Source organism: Dioscorea cayenensis, chromosome 6, assembly GCF_009730915.1.
Source record: "Dioscorea cayenensis subsp. rotundata cultivar TDr96_F1 chromosome 6, TDr96_F1_v2_PseudoChromosome.rev07_lg8_w22 25.fasta, whole genome shotgun sequence".
NCBI lineage: Eukaryota > Viridiplantae > Streptophyta > Magnoliopsida > Dioscoreales > Dioscoreaceae > Dioscorea > Dioscorea cayenensis.
The window spans coordinates 13,786,948-13,808,943 of NC_052476.1; the positions used below are offsets into that span (position 1 = coordinate 13,786,948).

Here is a 21,996-nt window from a genome sequence, read left to right on the forward strand (position 1 = left end):
CAAAATTTACCATTAAAAACACATCTATAGCGCCTAATTTGAAAATTGACTGCTATAGATATTTACCGTGACAAATTTATATATTTGCCCCTAAATTTTGTCACTCTAACCCAATTTTCTTGTAGTGAGTGGAGAAGAAAAAGGAGTTGTAAATGCAGGTTTTATGTTTAGGTGGAATCCACATGCATTAGTTTGAAAGGAAAAATCATTGGACCAACCTAATGCATGCATTGGATGGTGTTTGAAATTCATGGTGTTCACATCTTAGAACTACGAAAGTTTGAACTAAACAGAAGGGATTAAGAGAAAAGAATAATCAATAACGGCCCATGATGGCATATGTGTGGACTAATACGGTTTGTTCTTGTCCGAATTTATAGAGTGGGTTTCAGTTACAAGATTATCTGTGAACTACTTTTTATCATAAGAATATAATGATGAAATGTTAGATTGATTTTTGCCCTATACTAAACAACCCTTTGATGATCTTAATTTATTTTTAGTGAAGTCAATAATTTCCATGCACTAGTCAACATTATTGTTCCCACCACCCAATGTTTTTTATCTTAAGCAATGCAAAACAACCATATTAAAAGATAAGATCCTTATCTTCAAATTGCTATATATATATATATATATTAGGTATATGCCTTGTCATGTTCTTTCTATATTAAACCCAAAACTATCCTTTCCAATTCCATTCCAAGTCTCACAAAAAAAGACAAGATGGTGAACATGATGATAAAGAGGTAACTTTCTGTTATTGTTTCTTTTGATAGCTTTTGCATCAAGTTAAGTGAATTTTTAGTTAATTTTCTAGGTTTTTATGTATATTATCATTATCTTATTGTTGTTGAGATTGTATAAGTTTGCATATAATACAATAATATGATAAAAAAAAATTGGGGATGCGTAGGGATTCAATTGGGAGTCATGGAAGAAGGAAGGAGGGTGGTATAATTCTTTGAAGGATCATGTGTCTGATATGGCCACTACTGGAGTTACTTATGTCTGGCTTCCTCCACCTTCACACGTACTCTGTTTCCAATGAAGAATTCCTAACATATATATATATCAACCCATCATTTACATACGTATTTAGATTTCAAATTTAGGCATATGCACTAGCAATTGAATGAAATCCAACAACTACAATTCATTTATATATAATATTAAACACTATATAATATTATTAAATAGTGTAAAACAGAGATTATATAGAGTAATTTTACACGTTGTCTATATGAATAATAGCCATTAGATTATGATTCATAGTTGTGTTAAACATTCATAGTGAACAATGCATTTGCTGACGTCCACAGAAGACGTATCATATATATATATATATATATATATATATATATATATATATATTATATTTGTTAAAAATCAACTAGGAAATTTTTGGATTTATTCTTCAATGTCTAAATTTTAAAAATAAGTGTAAATTTTTTGTAAAATAAATAATGAATTTTTTGTCAAACACCAACAACTTCTTGTTCTATTAGCACTGAGTCCGATGCATAAAGTATGTGTGTCTTATTTAGGAGACGAATTTGAATCTTAGTTCATATAAGAGATTACTTCTATGTTTGTGCATGTCACTAACAATGCATATTCACATTTCATCAAAAAAATATTTTACCAAAGCAAAATCAACGATTTATAGTGTTTGGATTCACTTATGGAAATAATTGCCCATTTTTTAAGTGTCTTTATCGAATGTGGTTCTGTACTTCTACCGAAACCTCTAAGTTTTTTGAAAAATTACTATAATTACTTTATCAAACAAATAAATGTGTTTTAGAGGTTGTTTGGACTGATTTTTTTCCCTCAAAACTGCTTAAGATAATTAAAATTAACATGCTTCGATTCACTTATGGAAAAAAAGTTACAAAAATTATTTTGATTTCTTTTTACATAATCTTTGAAATTGGTGCTTATTGTAGTAGCACTTCTGCTGGTTAGAAAAAGCTAGCACCTTGCATAATTTTATTTTATTTTTTTAAATCAAACTCAGTGAAATTTAAACAAACTCTATTAACCATTGTTGTGTCCACTTATGTGTATGAAACGCTAATTAATTTTTCCAATCCTTTTCCTCATAGTTCTCATCTTGATCCATCCCTCTCCCTCAATCCATATTATCTCTATGTTCTATATATAGCACTCCCAAGTGCAGACATCGAATCATTCATAAGGTTTGAGCAATGTTGGTATTTATGAAATAAGTATTTATGAAAAATATTCGAAGTCTATTATTTTCAGAAGTCTTGATTTTATAAAGTGAGCAATGATGGTATTATTTAGAAGTGATGCACTAGAAAAAAAACTTAAAATACTTAAATGAATAGTGGAAAAACTCAAAACAAAAAAAAAGACATAAGAGCTTTGATAAGTGTTTGAGTAGACATATTTCTCTATATGTTTTACATGGTTTGAGCATCATTTTTATCATGGTTTTATGCCTCATATAGTGTATTTGGTGTTCATTTGTGCAATTAGGTTGTGAATGCCTTAAAGGAAAAAAAGAAGCAAAGATAGGTTATAAAGACACATCTTTGGGAGTTTTTGTGCAACCTAAGGATCAAGACACAAGAGAAGCTTATGCATATGAAGGTGTGTGGCAACTTCCAAGAGGATTTAAGCCAATTTGCTAGTTGGAAGGGTACAAAGGCAGTCACATCCCAATGTCCGTACTCTATGTGAAGAATGCAAGACCTTCCAAATGATGATTGGACGAAGAAAAGTCTTATAACCTACCACGTGGGACGTGTGCCCAACCATGTGGCCTCAAGAGAAGAGTATGTGAGCCGCATTTATGGAGAGTACTATAGCAAAAACACTGTTCATGCGACCGTGTGAAATTTCCACATGGTCGCGTGGGAATTTCTGCAGCTCACGCGGGTGCGTGAAATCTGGAGGCTAGTAACAGTTATGTTTTAGGCCTATAAATAACCCTTTTGCCCTATGCTTTGGGGACTTTTTGCTAACGTTTGAAGGGAAAAAGCGGCTAGAGTTTCAAGAGGTGGTCTTTGGCGATTTTTTTTTGGGAAGGGGGCTTCTTCACCAACTTTGATAGATCTTTCATCCATCATAGCATCGAGGGGGCCTTTGGTAACCTTGCTTCAGAGAAGGATCCTTCAAGACGTTGAGCGACCCATCAAGGCTATCATTACAAATTCGCGGGGGTTTTTCTATATGGTTTATATTGCTTTCTATTGCACTATTCTTTGTTTTGTAACTCGTCCCATGGAGGGCTAAACCCTAGTAGGTATTTGGGCATGTGAACCCTAGGATCTTATCTTTTGTATTGACTTACTTTATATTGTCTATTAATTCTGAGTTTATTTGAGTTTTAATCTTGTTTTCTCATTACTTGCATGTCGTATTGATCTTTGTGATTAATTAGTAATGCTTGATTTGTTGTCTTGGTGAGAGAAAGGTCTTCATTAAGGTTAGAACTTCAAGATTAAAAAGGGTTGAAAGGGTGAGTTATGAGATAGTGGAGTGTCCCCTTTCCCTTCCGATGAGTGCTTCCTATCTCTGTATTTCCTGAGCGTTATGTAACCATATTTGGTGTGAGGTGTGAGATTAAGAGATTTCTCCACCGGGACCTTATAGGAGGATAGGGATCTTTCACCTAGAATTATGGTTAGGTCTATCTTTAGAAATCGGTTACACTCCTAGGTATCGCTAGAGCTTATTGCGGTCATATATGGTGTGAGGTGTTGAGATTGAACGATTTCTGCACCAGGACCTCGTAGGGGACTAGTATCGGTGGCCTGGAGGTAGGGACCAATTGTTCTTGGATTACCTCAACTCATTTAACTCGGTTTAGGAGCATTTAGTATGTTTTGCACTTCATTTCTAGATCATAGGGGGAGCATAACCCGGGTACTTCATCTTTATTGATTGAGATTTCCATTGTTTTCTACTTTCCCTTGCTTGCTTGCGATTTTCTTATTCTTGCAATTAAGTTCATTCATCACAATCTTGATTTGGACTAGATAATTGAGAAGTGATTAATACTAATACTTCCATTCCTTGTGGATTCGACTACCCATCTCATCGGGTATTTTATTACTCTGATACCCGTGCACTTGCGGTACACACATGCTTCGGCGTGTCAAGCTTATATCCTACAATCAACCCTTACAAGTCTTAAGAAAACTAAAAAGCACTTAATCAGATATCTAAACATATAGCTTTTTACTTTAGTTACATATATATATATATATATATATATTATGACTAATAGGTGACAAACAACCCCCCATTTAAGAGATTATTAAAGGGACAGACAGGTACAAGTTCATATTGCCTGGTTATAGATCTAAGGTATTCTCTGGTTTTGGCTTATCGCAGCCTCACACGTGTCCTTTTACTTTTTTATGTTTTAATTAGCTTTTTTCTAGGGACACGTGTCAAACTATGATAGGTCAGAACCCAGTTATTCCTTGGTTATGGAACTAGGTAATATGAGTTCGACAGATACGAAGATGTACTAGTTATGGTGACTTACAGACCTCCTAAGAAAATCTCCATGTCTGTAACTCTAGAGAGGTGAAACGCTGTTTCTCTAACAAGGGACCCGCACCCAAGTTAGTAATAGTATTGGGTAAGTATATAGTGATTAACAGTATAGGAGCTATATTGCGGGGCAAGGATTCGAACACTTGCCCTCACTCTTATCTTGTGTCATACCATTGGGCTATCCAATTGTTGACAGTACTGTTCATCAAAAGATCCAAAAAATTATACTTCAAATTTTTTTTATATATAAATTTTTAGAGTATTAATAATACCTTTACATGTACATTGTATTTATACATATATACATACTCATGTGCACACCATTCGTGTATTTATATGGACTAGCTTGCTCTAATGATATGCATTTATTCTCTTCTCTCATCTTTTATCTATCATGGTATCAGATGCTAGCTGATCTCACAAGATCCTTTACCGGATTTTAGTTCAGTCTATGACGTTGATGTCTGTTCGGTCCATCATTGCCAACATCGACGTTTGTTCGGTCCACCTCGCGGATTTGTCTTTTGTTGAAATTTCTCGATACGACTATGATATTCCTTAGTTTTCTTCCAGTCACCTTCGTTTTCATGCCGTCATCAACTCCAATACCATTGCCTTCATATCTCTTGTTTGTCTGATCATACTTTGTCATCAGCTCCAGTACCGTCCTTCTATCTGTGATTTCTATTATTTATTTTCTCAAAAAAAAAATTAGATCTGCCTATCGCTTTGTCCGTCTCGTTGCTGATCTGCCGCCTGGAATCAGCCCCGCCCATCTCATTGGTTTCTCCACCAAAATAAATTCAGCCTTTCTCCACCTTCTCAATCATCAGCCGACCTGAAGATAAACACAAATTTCCAAGCCCCAACAAGCACGGCTTTTAAACATCACTAGTCCCAAGACTTTGTCATTTTTACATTGTTTTTTTATTCCACTTTATCTTTTAATAGTTAAATATTTATTAAATTGAAAAACAAACAAAAACAACAAAAACAAAACAAAAAAATAAAACAAACAAAAAATTCCAAGTGCCGAGATTTGTTTTTCTCTCTTATTTGTTTCTTACTTACTTTATTCCCATCATTAAAAAAAAAGGGCATCATCTTTCTTTGCTCCACATTTCCTAGCTCCAGTCAATATCAAATTAAATGGCTGCAATTACAGAGAATGGTTTACTACCATTCTCATTATTTTACTCGGTATGGATCTGCTTGGCCATGTCGATGGTACCTCTCCCTAACTGTCCACCTCCGATGCATCATGGACACTTGCTGATCACTGTACCATGACTCTTTTCTGTCGATGGTACCTCTCCCTAACTATGCCACTCATCATATAACTGTAGATACCTCTAGCTTAGTCTCTATTTATTCGTCTCATAGCTTTTCTAGTGTTTGCACTACTGATGGGAATCTTCACCCTGTCACGCAGTGTAGCCGTCTTTAGCCCACTTCATTTGACATTTCTTATGTCCATCATGTCCCTTGCTTAGCTCTCAGCCTTCTTTATGTTACTCAGCTCACTGATCATGGTCTCACAGTTACCTTTACTTCTACTTATACTATATAGGACCATCTCACAAGACAGAGGATTGGGATCGAGCGTAGAGTTAGCGACCTCTACCACTTATACTCTCTTCCATCTTCTGACATTGCTACTTCTGTATCTTCTCTTGATCGTTGGCATACTTACCTCAGTCATGTGTCTAGTTCTCACCTAAAACTCTTAACAAGTTCAGGTCGCCTTGGTTCTGTTTCTTCCCTTTCTTCACATCCATATATGGGTTGTAAACTTGCTAAACCCACTGCTCTTCCTTTCTCTTTAGAGAATCTATCTCTGAATCTACTTTTGATCTTCTTTATTCTGATGTTTGTGGTCCTGCGCGCCTCTAATCTCTTGGTGGTATCTTTTATTACATATCTTTCATTGATAATTTCGTGTGTTTTACTTGGCTTTATTTGATGCATTCTTGATCTGAGGTTTTGCATTCACTCTTAATTTGCGCAAATGGTATATACTCAATTTGGTAAACACATTAAGATCTTTGACTCTGTTGGGGCACGTGATTATCTTTCTACATTCTTCCAAACATTACTCTCCATCCACGACACTATTCCTCAACAATCATGTCCTTACACACTTGCTCAGAACGGTGTCACAGAGCGAAAACATCACCATATCCTAGACATTACACGTGCACTTCTTTTTACCTCTTCTGTCTCTCAATCCTTCTGAGCAGAAGTCATTCTTACATCCTTCAATCTTATCAATCGTACTCCTACCTCCATTTTCTTTGTTATCACACCTTATGAGTGTATTTACTCCCTTCCTCCCTATTATGGTCATCTTGGCATGTTTGGTTGCACCAGTTTTGTTCTTTTAGCCCACTTTCGAGTGAAACAAACTCTCTCCCCATTCTGCCATGTTCATTTTTCTCGCCTATAGATCTATTCATAAGGGTAATCACTGCTCTGATCCTCATTCTCACTGTCTTCGTATTTCCCATCATGTCACTTTTCTTGAGGATACTCCTTACTTCTATTCATCTTTCCCAAATCTTTCCTTTCTTCAGTCTTCCGCTAGTGCATCCTATTCTGTCACATCCATAGTTCTTCTGAGCTTCACTACCACTGCCAATTCTATATCTTCTCCCGATGTCTCCATAGACGCTTTCCTCTGTTCCTCTTTCCCCTTCCTCTCGGTGTATTGATAGATCTGATGATTCACCTCCTCTCTCCACCGACCCACCCTTTCTTGAAGATGCTCCTGCTATCCCCCGTCATTACCCAAACCACCCTCACCGTCCTCCTGCTCGGTACATCCTTTCACTCTCCTCTACCTACTCTCTCGATTTCCAAGCCTTTCTTGCTACTATTTACTCGCATTGCAAGCCGTAGTCTTATCGTGAGACAGTGAAACATCCCCAATGGCAACAAGCTATGATAGAGGAACTTGATGCTCTTCAGTGCATGTATACTTGGGATCTTGTTCCGCTTCCATCTAGTGTTACTCCTATCAACTATTGATGGGTCTATCAAGTCAAGACCCTAGTCGATGGTAGTATTGAGCACTATAAACCGTGTCTTGATGCTTATGGCTTTACTCAGGAGTATGGCATTGATTACAAGGAGACATTTGCTTCAGCGGCAAAGTTGACTATTGTTCATCTTCTTTTTGCTATTGTTGTTGCTTGTCACTGGCCACTTCATCAGTTAGACGTGGCCAATGCCTTCTTACATGGGGATCTTTTTGAAGATATTTATATGACTCCTCCTCGTCCCTCTTATGCTTCTCAACATGTCTATCATCTTCACTGAGCTATCTATGGACTCAAATAGGCTCCTCGTGACTTGTTTGAGCTTTTTCCCAGTGTGCTTTGACGGACGAGCTATGGGTGTGTAAAGTATGCAAATATGCACTTAATACTACAATAGGTCCGTTATACCGTAAGTGTATGGGTCATCAAGTAATACCTCATAGATGAACACTGGGTCGTATTTCTCTAGGAACAGTGAGAGGCTCCTTTTACTTCCTTTTCACTTAATCAATAGCCTAATCATTTACGCTCTTTCTTTAGTTCAACTTGTACAATACTATTAAACAATATAATTGGAGATAACGTTAAGCACACTTAGAAGAAGTTGGGAGTATGTATTATAATCATCTTGATTATTAATTATGGTAGGTGTTAAGTGTCAATCGTATTCTAGGTTCGAACCGAGGGAATTCAAAATGCCTGCTAGCCCTATAACTAAGGCGACTAAGTGTAAATCACTAGGAACTTAAGATGGAATCTTTTTCGTCCCGGCCTCCTATGTTTGCCTTAAGTACAAGAATCCCATGAGAAGAGGCTAATCAAACCCTAAGCCTAAAGGACAATCAATCCCTAATCTAACAATCTATCTATGCCTAACCTCTGAGAACAGCGTAGGTTTATCATGGCATGGATGTCATCAATATGGGAGCATATCCTCCTCATCAACATCAACATGTAACAATTAATTAAGAACATGCAATGATTATGACAACTGCAATAATTTATATTAATCAATCAAGATTCATAAATAATAACCGAGGGACCTAGACACACAATTCCCCTCGAATTAAGTTCTTAAGGATCATACAAAACAAAGCTTCAAAGCACAAGAGAACCACAAGACCAAATAAAGAATAAATAAGTATTTAATGTATTCCTAGACTAACTCCCTCCAATAGTTCTCCAAATATGGGGATTAGAGAATCCCAAGATTATCCGATGACGTGTGTCACTCACACCATCTGATGATGATCTTTGAAGATGCCTGTCACACGAGATCTTCTCCGATGATGCTTGTTGACGTAATCTTGAGAAATCTGCCAGAATCCATTGGAATATAGAATAAACTCCGTCTCCCGTGACTCAGATCTCCAGAAATCTGGCCGTCCTAGGTTATTCGGCAAAAAAATCTCCTCGAATTTAGAGAATATTAGAGTATTTATAGTAATCGGGATCCGCCACGGCCTCACCACGGGTGTTGTGATGCCCGTTGTGAGTAAGTTATTGCTTTGGCTCCAAGTCGTGTCCTCGTATGGTCTTTGGGCGTTATGCATCTTAACAATAGCCATTATGGACTTCACAACAGCCATTGTGAGGATGTTATGGCTTCTATGTTGCAAGCGGTGAGCTCATGCTGCCACGGCTCGATCAGGGTAGTGGTGAGTGTAGATAACGGGTGTTGTGTGTTGCCAAAAAGCCCATTGTGAGTTGTGGTGCAGCCTTGATTCAGCAACTTGCTTCATCCTACTTCAAAATGTCTTTGAATTCGCTTCTTTCTTCCTAAAATAGAAATAAAGGTCATTGTGAACATGAAATTTCGTCTTAATGAGATGCTAAACAAGTACAATTTTATGCTAAATGCAATATAAATGATAAAGAAACTATGATCAATTTAGCACTTATCAAATATCCCCATAATTAAGCATTTGCTTGTCCTTAAGCAAATTAAACTGATAAAAATAAAATACATGATAAGTGCTTGATCTCAGGCAACTAAATACCGAGTTTCAGTAGTACAGGGGAACAATCAAATGACTTGTAGCATGATTAGTCCTCTACAAAAGAGTAGTCTTCTCAATGACAAGAAGTACTTTCCTAAGTGTCGGTCTCCTGGTCCACTATCTTATAGTCTAGATTGTGTAAAGAAACTTTTTGGGGTTTTCTTTAGTCTCAGTCTTACACTTTTCATAGTTGTTATACATGGTTAACTTTTTTTATCTCTCTTTTTTTCTATTTTTTTTTCACAGTAGTAGCTTTCACACTTGCCAGGAGACGCCCCTCTCTTCCACTAGGGCATATGCTTCATATCCAACTTGTTCGGAGTGACTACGCACTACAAAGGAGGTAGCTCTTTTTGCTCTACCTATATCTTATCTTGGAGCAATAAAGTAAGTACTAATCATACCCCTTTATAAAACATCACTCACTAGACAAACATATGGTGCAAGGTGAATTCAAGAGGGACACAAGGAAGGTTAAAGACTCACAGAGTAGTCAAACTCTTGAGAGGTGATGAAAGAATTGCTAGTCTAGCATATCATATCCTTAGACCAAAGAAACTCCAACAAGTAAGTGCAATGCCTTCAAAGATCAACACTAGCATGTGTATAAGATACCAGCACCCCTAAAAAAAAAATTTACAAGAGAGATAGTATAATAACATAGTATAGTATAGTACGAAATTCTCAATAACTTGCAAAGGAAAAGCAAACCTACATTCCCCCAACACTCACTCACTTAAAGATGTGCATTATCCCCAATGTCCGCCCCCACACTCACTCACTTAAAGATGTGCACTGCCCCTAATGTCCGCATGCATGTACAAGTGTAGTGATATATAGTAAGAAACGAAATCAAAAGAGAGCATGGTCACTAGTACTCCCATGATTTCTTAGTTTGGCAGACTAGGGCGATGAAGTTACACTTGTCCAAGCAACAAGTTGTGCGGGCCAGAATATTACCCGATCACCTCAAACCCTGATGAGACACAATTAGAGTAGTTAAATACACAACAAATAGAACTATATACTGCTGTAAAATAAAATCCATTAATATTAAAAAGGTACAAAAGTAGCAAAGCAAGTGTCCCTTGCTGTAATAAAATGTACAATGTACTGAAATATAAAAGTACAAAAGTGGTATATAAAATCAAAATGATGGAAGTCGTCAGGGGAAGTGGGGAAGTCGGGCTCTGTATATGGTCGGTGGAGTACTGGTGGTGTCGGTGAAGCGAGAGGAGACTCTGGCGCTATTGGAGTTGTAATGGTGAGTGATGTAGGCACCGAAGTGGTGGAAGGGTTTTGGCACTAGAGATGCACCAGGATGTTGAAGTAGACCCTTGATCCTCACTTGAGCCTCCTCGAGATAGGTCAAGCACTCCTCAACAGCTGATGGAGCTGATGTGTTTTCTGTGGTAGTCATCGAAAGAGAAGAAGCATCAACAGCAGCAGCAGTTGCAGGAGCTGGATCAGGGATCGGGGGAATTGTTGTGGCAGTGGTATCTGGAATAGACTCCTCATTGGTAGTATTTTTAAATTTAGTAGCAAAATTAATCATAGTAGAAAATTATTCGACAAATTAAGTGATATTTTAAGAAGAAATTGCTTTAAAAAAAATTAAATTTATATTTGTTTGAACTTGTTGCAGGTTACATGCCAGGAAGGCTATATGATATGGATGTATCAAAATACGTAAACCAGAATGACTTGAAATCATTGATCCAAGCATTTCACAACAAAGGAATCAAAACTGTAGCAGACATTGTCATAAACCATAGATGTGCAGATAAAAATGATGGTAGAGGCATGTACTGCATCTTCAAAGGTGGCACTCTAGACAGTTATCTCGACTGGGGCCGACGGTGATTTGCAAGGATGACATTACATCTTCGAAGGTGGCACTCCCGACAGTCATCTCGACTGGGGCCCAACGATGATTTGCAAGGATGACACTCCATACTCTGATGGCACCGGCAATCTAGACACCGGTGAAGGCTTTGCAGCAGCTCCGGACAATGGTCACCTCAACATTAGAGTTCAAAATGAGCTCTCCAACTGGTTGAATTGGCTAAAATCTGACATTGGTTTTGATGCTTGGAGGGTAGATTTTGCCAAGGATACTCAACAAATATTGCAATGATTTACGTGGATCAAATGAAACCAGATTTTGTGGTTGGGGAGATTTGGAACTCATTTGTATATGGTGGTTTAAAGCCTGCATATAATCAAGATGCACGTAGGAATGATTTGCAAACAGGGGCGGAGCGACAGGGGGACAAGGGGGGCGGCCGCCCCTCCAGTCGCCGGCGGGGTCTGTTGACCCAGTTCGTTCCTCCTGACGAGTTCCCTCGCCCCCTTCCTTCCGGATGCCCTCACCCGCCCCTCCCCCTCCGACCTTCTCCTCCTCCCCCTCCCGCCTTCTCCTTCGGCTCCGCCCCTTCTGAAGCTTTTTTAATATATTTTTTTTATTTTTTTATTTCTTTATCTTTATATATTAATATCTTTTTATATTTTCATTAAATTATATTTTTTTTAATTTATTTTTTTAGTTAAATGATTTAATTTTTTTTTCATTTATTAGATATTTGGTTAAGTTTGTTATTTTTAAAAATTTCTAGAATTTGTAAAAATATGTATGATTGATTAATGTCCGTGATTTAGGGATTTGAGAAATATTAAAGCTTTGATTTAGTAATAAATATTTTTTCAAAAATTATAATTAATTTAAATAGGAGTTTAAATGAAAGTTATTATTTTTTAAAAATATTTAAATATCAGTTTATTTTGTAATTAATAAGATTTTCAATGTAAGTAATTTATAAAATTAAATTTTTAAAAAATTATTTAAATGAATTTAGATAAATTATTAAATTATATATATCATGTAAATGAAAATTTTTTTAATTTAAAATATTATCTATATTTTTACAATTATAAATCAAAACAACATCAACTCAAGGATAAGATCAATGAAGTAATTATTTTACGCCCCTTATTTTTTAAAATCCACATCTTTAAATTTTTTTTATAATAATTTTACAAACTAAAATTTAAAAAGACTATTAATAATTACATGATACAAAAATATTTTAATTTAATATTTAATCAATGTAATTTAATCTTAGTTAACATTTTAATTTTAAAATAATACAGTAAGATATTAAATATTTTATTTTAATGCTTAATCAGTCATATCTTCTCTAACTAACTTTTCAAAATTCTATTATGATTGATTTTTTCATGTATTTGTTTCTCCAAAATTAATATAACATTTATTTTTTAATTATAAATAAGAGCTTTTGTAGTTTTTATATTGTTACAATGTTTTTTGTTAGGTTTTATTTTATTGAGTTTTATTTACAAATTTTAAATATATACTTTTATAGTATGTGAAAACAATAAACAAACATCTTAAATAGATATTTATTAAAATAAAATTTAAATAAATTTAATTTTTATTAAATAAATTATAAAATATATTTTGAAATTCTAGTATAGACCTCTAATAAGCCGTCCCCAAGTCAGAAAAAAAAAAAAAATCAAATTTTGATATATTAATTAATTTTAACTGTTTCTCTTAAATTTTACTTATTGTTATAAAAAAAATTAAATGTATTTTATTATATAAAATTTTTGTTAATTAATTATTTTTAAACTTGTAGTTCGCCCCCTCTATTTAATTTCTGGCTCCGCCCCTGTTTGCAAAGGTGGGTGAATGCGGTGGGTGGTCCTACTACAGCATTTGATATCACAACAAAAGGCATCCTTAATTCTGCAGTCCAAGACTAATTGCTGAGATTGAAAGATTCCAATGGGAATCCACTAGAATTCATTGGGATTTCACCAGATAAAGCAGTCACCTTCATTGATAACCATGATACTTGTTCTATTCAGCGGTATTGGCCCTTTCCTTCTAATAAAGTCATGCAAGGCTATGCTTACATTCTCACACATCCTGGCATCCCATCCATTCTGAGTTCTATTTCTACACTTTTCTTTTTTTCTTTTTCTAAAAATTAGTTATTTAAAAGCCCCTAAAACATAAAAGTAGGAAACTTTCTAGTATATTAGTATGACTTATCTAATTACTTTCAGGTTTTGATTATCAATATATCTAGTTTTAATCAAGAACCCATGCTTTTAAGAAGCACTCGTTCATTATTAAAGATAAAAATTCTTAAAATCAAGGACCTAAGAGTAAGCTAGCAGAAAAGCCACAGGGAGTTATGGGGAAGTTAGCAACCTTTTAGGGACTTTCTAATAATTACAATTTTCTAATGGCTAAAGATAAAAGTGCAACGGAAGAAATAACTTCTTTGGATTAAGTAAATCATTCTAAAATCACATATACGCAAATGATGAGCTAACGAAATCCATGTATGAATTGATTAAATACCAAGCATGATATTGCAAGCACATAAATTTGTTTCTCTTTCATATCTCATGAAACAATTGCTATGTTGTGCTACATTTTGGGTTCCTTCTCCATATATATATATATATATAATTGGCATAAGTTTTTATATTGATTCATAGTAAAACTGTGTCTAACTTATCTAATATTTGTTTGATTTATATCGAACTAATACAAAACTTTTAAACATATAGAAGTTTGCTATAACAAATCTTTGTGATTAAATTGTGCAGTTCTATGACCACTTCTTTGACTGGGGCTTGAAGGAGCAAATAAATGCATTGGAAAAAAAAAATTTAGGAATGGAATTAATCCAAGAAGCAAAGAACATGATCATAACTTCAGATGGTAATTGGGTCAATATATGATGTTGGCAATCTGGTTCATTCTAATTTCCGAATTGCCACATCAGGGAATGATTATTGTGTATTGGAGAAAGCATGATTTGAATTCTGAGCTTTTTCATCATAAATATTTATATAAATATAAGCTTTCTTCTATATTAGTTACTATAAACAGCCATTCAACAATTTTATTAAGTTTGCCATATGGTATGATTTTAGTTAGTAATTAATTTTGGCTGATATTCGTCATAGTGGGAATTTGGCAAGTGGCATTGATGAAATCGCTATATATTGCCATTAATTAAAGTTTAAAGGACTTGAACATACGTCAGCCCAACATTTATCGGGCTAATTAACCCCATAAATATGCAAGACATAATTGTCTCTCCAAAGTGAGATAGAGATAATGTGACTTCATAAAAGTTCTTACTTAATTTCCCATGAAAATGGTAAATTCAATACTGAATGAGTAACACCAATGCATTACTTAAATTTGACTGTCATCACTATCAAAAAGGTCTGTTGTATGTGGATTAATCTTCCCTGAGCGTCTCTGAGAGTTTGAGCTTTACGGAGCCTCCTGATGGCCCTTTCGGGGCGCAAGCCTTTGCCCACCCATCCGACAGGGCTCCCACCAGGAGTTTCCTGGGCCAAAATCATGGCCACCGAATCGAAGGAAGACCTTCTTGAGCCTTCTCCGCATCTGAGGAGAGAACAGCTTTGAAAAAAATTAGGAACTCAACCACTAATGCTATCAACATTGATCAAGATCTCTGGATACACGCCAAGACTAGCATGCAGACCTCCCTTTACGCAAAATTTCTGGGCAAAGCACTACCACTCAACCAAGCTAAGCTTGGTTTTGCTGATGCTTGGAGGGGACTTGGAGAATTAACTGTAGCGGATCTCCCTAATGGTTATTATTTCGTTAAATGTAAATCCTCTGCAATGCAAGATAAACTCTTGTAGGATGGCCCCTGGACTGTCGCAAATAGAATTCTCCAAATCTCTCCTTGGTCAGAGAGTTTCCAACCGGCGTTTAAGAAGTTGTCAACCGCTGAAGTTTGGATTCAAATATACCACCTACCCATTGAGCTTTGGGGAGGAGAGATTATCGAATTAGTGGCTTCCCAGTTTGGTCATGTTCTCAAGGTTGACAAGCATACTCTTGACTGGTCTCGGGTAAAGTTTGCCCTGGTCTATATTGAAATTAATCTTAAGTAGCCTCCCGGCAAGGAACTTGGGTGAATTATGGGGGCCTTCTTGGTCTTTGTCCTTGTTCTTTATGAAAAGCTCCCCGTTTTCCATTATAAATGCGGGAGGATTGGCCACAGAGAAGCAAACTGCCCTTTTATCGGCAGTCGATCGTGTCCAGGAGCCCATGTGCCCTCTGGTCTAGTTGATTCAGAGCAAGTGCAAGAGGAGCCTGTGATGATAATCGATGAGGTAAACAAAGGTCAAGAGGGTCTCTCCGGTAACAATCCTGGTTTTTAACCTTCTTCTGAACTTGATAGCGAATTTGGGCCTTGGTTGAAGCCTAGGAAATGACATGTTGCTTCACGAGGACGAGGGGGTAGTCGGGGTGGTGGGCGCGATGAATCTTGTGGCAGCAGCCACGGTGGTCTTCATCTTCCACCTTCTGGAGGCTCTTGCGGGGATGATGGCCCAGATCCTGATGCGTGGCCCCCTGCATGGAATCCTTCAAGACATGTGACCGGTCAGTCTAGTATGCATGTGACACGTGGTGCCTTCTTTGGGTGAGGAGGTAAGTCACTTGCTTCTCGCGTTTTGACAACGCCCCTTGCATATGTCCCGCTAGTGCATGGGTTTGTCGAAGTAATAAATCCCAGATGGGTGGGTATCGTATCCACAGAGAGTAGGGAATAAAATCACTTAAATTGTTTCTTAACTAAGCGAAAAGTGAATAATAGTTGTGTGACAAGATGTAATGTAATAAAACTAAAAGAGACAAGAAAGAGAGCACAAGTAAAGGGGAGGTAAGGCAATCGATATAAATGGGGTACCCGGATATTGTTCTGCCTAGGATAATCGTTTCAAGTGTAAAAACCTCTATTATGCTTTCTAACTAAGACATTAATGAGTCATGGAGATCCTTTAATACATGGTCCCAAATCTAAGGTCAACCATGTCTAACTCTATATATGTCTCGGAGGAGAAATTAAACAATCTCTCAACCTCGCACTCGCATAGAATCGCAGTGAGGTCTAGAGATTCCAAGTGATAAATCCTCTTCCTAGATGTAGACCTAACCCTTTGTTCCAGGTTGAAGGTCCCTAGTCACAATTAAGCCCTAGGTGCTAAAATCACTTCAACGTTTCACTCCGTTGCCTCTACAACTAAGCCCCAGCGGAAGGTCATCCCTTAGCCCATTCACTCTACTATGACCGCAAAGAACTCGAGGAAATGGAGGTAGGATAAATCACATCGGAGGAGAAAGGGGACGCTCTGCTACCTCTCGACACACCCTCTCAACCCTCTCCAATCTAGCTTTGTCTAACTCTTGTGGTGTGTCACTCACTCACAAGGGTTACCAAGGTGAACTCTCAACCCTAGTGTCACTCTAAGGGAGCATTCAATCAACCAAGCATTCAAGATTAGAACTCAAATAAAACATCAATTAATGAAAGCATAATAACAAGGTTTAATGAAACAAACACATCCTAGGGTTCACAAATCCAAGTACCCACTAGAGGTTTAGCTCTCCATGGAGCTAGTTACAATCAATGAAATCGAATGTAAAAACAAGTAATCCATAGAAACCCCCCTTGATAGTTGTGATGATGGTCTTGTGGGTAAGCATTTACTCGTCCAAGGGTCCTTTTGTCCGGCCTAGGATACACCTCGCCGGATCGGTGCCGACAAAAGCTCTCCCATTAACTTTCTTCCAAACAGAGCGCGATGTTAGAGCCATAGAACCTCTCCCAATCCTTAGCCAATACCTCTCAAAACCCTAACTGCCACACTCTCTCAAGTTGGGGAAAAGATGGAGAAAAAAATGCTGAAATTTGGGCTGAAATCGTCTTTAAATAGGGCTGGAATCGGGAATCTACACGCCCCTGTAGATTCACCACACGGGCTTGTGGAATTAACGCACGGGCATGTGAAATTTCCACACGCTCGTGTGGATTCTCTGGAAATGACTTTTGTCGGCCGGCTGTGAACAGTACCTGCTACAATGAATTAGTACAGTGTTTGCTACATTATCCTGCTACAGTACCAGCCTAAAATACTCCCGAATCCATATTCTCATCGAGGTAACATAAACGGGGACACGTTTATGTCATAAATCATTTTGCTCTTTCAATAAACGGCTACATTGGTGGAGATCTTGCTATACATGCACAAGCCAGAATATTTGAATGTGACTGCCTTTATACCCCTCCAAATCATTGTGCTAACTTGAATACGAGGAGGTTGGCGCACATTCTCGCATCTTGAACCCGACTTATGTCTTCGTATTTGATCTTTCTCAAGATTTCCTCCAAATGGTGCATTCACGATCTACATTGGCTTCTTTCTCTAACATTCGGCATCACAACTCTATATGCATGAAAGTAACATAAATGCACACATATTAACGCTAAAACATGATAAAGTAATGCTCATCATAAGGAAAGAACACTTTCGTATTCTTATCACACCAGCACTTATCATGTTTACTCTTTGCCCAATCCCGAGGAACCCATACCCGTTGAATTTCCGCATGTTGCCCTCCTACCAATTGATGACTCTTTTGGGAGTCACGAGAAACAGCCACCCTCGGTACCTCCCCCCTCTCATGGATGTTCTCCTATCCCTGAGAAACAGTCTTCTGACGACTCTGCACCCTCCTTGAAAATCCCCTCGGTACCTCCCAAGGCTTCCCTGTGCAATGCTATGAGGACTAGATCTACTTTTGAATTTGGCTCTTCATTAAAGCAAAATGATTCTTCTCCTCCGGGGAAGAACCGATTCTTATCACTTCAGTACCTCTTCATTCTCCCCCTAACCTCGTCCTAGAGGATCGGCATGGCATATTGGTTGAACAAGTTGTCAATGCCCTTTATGACATGACTCTTTGCCAATTTTAGACAGCTGCTAAGACTGAAGCCACTACCCCTTTGAAGAGGGGAGCTAAGTCGAGAAAAGGGAGAAGCTCTCCCCTCACTTGATCTTTCTTTCTCAATCCTTTATCCCTAACTTTTACTTTTCTTCCTCCTTTTGATAATCATGGACTTAAGAGTTATCACTTGGAATTGAAGTGGGTTTATTGAACTCGAACACTTCTACTCGTATTTAAGACTTCATCAAAACCTGTAAACCGGATTTTATTTGTTTGGTTGAAACTAAAACTAATATTCAAGAGTTTACAGGTTCTGTGCTAAGCTTGCTAGGTGATGGGATTGGGTGGCCATACCTTCTGTCGGTTTCTCGGGAGGCATAATTGTTCTCTGGAGTCGCTCGATAGGTTTGGTTACTCCCATTACAATCAATGGACATGCCCTCCATCTCGTTATCTCTTCTAATAATAATTCTTGGATTCTTACTACTATTTATAATTCCCAATTACTTTCGGATCATAAGTCTCTTTGGCATTCTCTCGCTAAAATCAACACTTTGGACTTGTCGTGGCTCATTACAGGTGATTTCAACACCGTCGTCAATTCGGATGACATCTGATGGGGAAACTACATAAATTATGCTGCCAAGTCCATGTTTTGTCGATTTTTGACAACAGAATCTTTGATTTGGGTTTCTTTGGGCCCGTCTTCACCTGGTGCAATGCCCAGATTGGTCTTGTCCCGTAGATGGGCCAGACTGGACAGATCCCTGGCTAACTCTCAATGGCTTTTAAGTTTTAAAGATTATTCCAACTATCATCTTCCTCATATTAATTCTGATCACTCTCCCCTTTTTTTACATGCTAGAAATCCTCCTAAACTACCTAATAAAATCTTCCATTTTGATAATGTTTGGCTTAATTATGAAGGTGTCATGATAGTGTTGCTAGAGCTTGGTCTAATGATACGCTTAATTCTCCCATGCAATCTTTTATGCTCTTTGTTTCCCATACTAAGAATAATATTCTCAGGTGGAAAAAAGAGGTTTATTTCACATTGATAAGGAACTCGAGCAAATATGGGAGGAAATCAAGAAAAAGGAGACTGCTGATGAGTCACAAATGGATGCCTGGTACATAATATGGCTTCGGGCTCTGCACAACAGGCACAATGCTCTCTTGCGACAACAAAACATTTTTTGGGTCAACATTCTAAAGTGCAATGGATTACTCAAGGAGATAGCAATACGCAATACTTTCACAATACTATCAAAATCAGATAGCATATAAACAAAGTTAAAGAGCTCAAGGATTTATCGGGAAATACCTTTTCAAATCAGTTTGATATTGAAAATTGTTTTATTCATTTTTATAACAAGCTCTGGTCATTGTCTGCCACTCATAATGCTGATTTTTACTTTAATGCCTTATTGGATGACTTGACTTCTCTTACTGACTTGGATAGATATTTTTTGACTAGACCCTTCTCTGTGAATGAGGTCTACAAAACTCTCAAATCCATGCCCTCTGGTAAGAGCCCTGGATCTGACGGTCTCAACTCTGAGTTTTATCTGTTCTACTAGAATATTATTGGGGAACATCTTTTTAAAGCTATTTCTTTCTTCTTTGACACTGGTCAACTCCCTCAATCTTGGGGCAAAACATATATTGCCTTGATCCTTAAAAAACCTAACCCCACCTCTTTTATTGACTTCAGGTCCATTTCTTTATGCAATGTCTGTTATAAACTCATAAAAAAATTACTTGCGGATCGTCTGAAGTTAGTGATTCACAAGCTTATTGGCCCTGAACAAGCTGGATTTATCCATGGGCGGGGTGCTTTTGATAATATCATCGCAGCCCAGGAGATCGCCCATAGTATTGAAACTGAGAATGGTATCCCCAGGATGATATGCAAAATTGACATGGAAAAGCATTTGATACTATTGAGTGGCCTGCCATTATTGCTATCCTCCAGAGAATGCTATTTCTTGATAAGTGGATTACTTGGATCATTTCTTGTCTAAATTCAGCTTCTTTCTCCTTTATTGTGAATGGCCATCATACTTCTTGGATTAAAAGCAGCAGAAGAGTGCGTCAAGGAGACCCCATTTCTCCTCTCCTCTTTATTCTGGTTTCCCAAAACGTTACTACCATTCTGAACGAAGCCCTCTAGCTTGACATGATCCATGGTTTCAATCACAATATCACCAATAACTTCAATCATCTGATGTTTGCAGATGACTTGATTCTTGTCACCAAAGCTTCTAGGAGAAATGCTAGGAACTGACTACTATGTCTCAATCTCTATCAATCTCTTATGGGTCAAAAGCCTAATTTGTTGAAATCTGCCCTGTATGTTCCCTCTTGGTATAATCGTATTAACACTCTATGAAACCTTAATGTGAGCTAATGACAATCTATTAAGTAGTTAATCTCCCCCAAAGAGAGAGATTATCCTTAATCTGAATATAGAGTAGGAATGCGACCACTCCTAAAATCCACTCCACATGGTTGCAAAGAGCACGGAGATTATCCCTAGCTAGAGGTGTACCCACTATCCTCTCAAATTGCGGCAAGTCTATGCTAGATGAGAATTTCTTCTCATCATGTAGGAATACCAGGTTTGATAACTAGGGATTTCACCTCGTTAGAAATCAAGCATTCTATCACACAATTAGACTCAAATAAATATGATTGCAAATAAGAAATCAATTTAAGCATCAAAGATCCAACAACCAAAGTCAAGAATATAAACCTTAGAGTGTAACTATGCCCAAATATTTACAAATTAGCCCTCCATTAATGGAAGGCAAGCATTCAAGATACAAATAATGGAGGAAAACATGAGAATCATGAAAATCCACTTTTCAATCCCTAGGAAGAAGATATCACTATAGGAGTTGCTTGAAGAGCTTCCACTCACACCGCGAAAGTTAGCTTGATGGCTATGATCTTCAATCCCCTTAAATGTAGATCCAAATCCCTCTCCAGATCGCTCATTAAGTACTTGAGATTTATTTCTTTTCTCCCCTAACTCTGCCTACAAGAATCATTACCAAAGAATAAAAGAATAGAATAGTGAATGCCCTAAAAATCCTCATAAGTTCTATTTATACCTGATTGCTTACGAACTGCTTACAAGCGAAAGGGCTAGGCCATAAGAGAGCTGGAGAAGATGGTTATGAGCCTTTCGGGAACACTTACGACTGTAAGTCACATCCGTAAAGGTCTTTTGTATACATTACGGTCCAGCTTATAGCTTTAAGCGCTGGACCGTAAGCTTCAATGTTTTTCTTCTTGCAGCCGCACTTAGGGGTGTATGCTATGGTCGTAAGCTCCTCTATATGGTCCTTATGGGTATCCTTACTGGCATAAGCCTCTAATTGGCTCTGAATCCCTCTTATGGGCATATGCATACCCACAAGGTCTTTTAGAATTAGCTTACGCCCGTAAGGTGGGCCGTGAGGTGGGCTATAAGCTACCCGTAAGCCACACAGTTTGCCTTGCCCTTGTTCTAGTGATGCTGAGAGATGAGGTTTGAAATGCTTCTTTTGGCTCTCTCTCTCTCTCTCTCTCTCATCTTTAAGCACTGCCCTAAGGCTGT

General features: G+C 37.5%; 1 pseudogene; it reads left to right on the forward strand.

Moving 5' to 3' along the window:
- Positions 1-329: 329 nt before the first annotated feature.
- Positions 330-14,429, forward strand: LOC120263155 (annotated as a pseudogene).
- Positions 14,430-21,996: the final 7,567 nt, after the last annotated feature.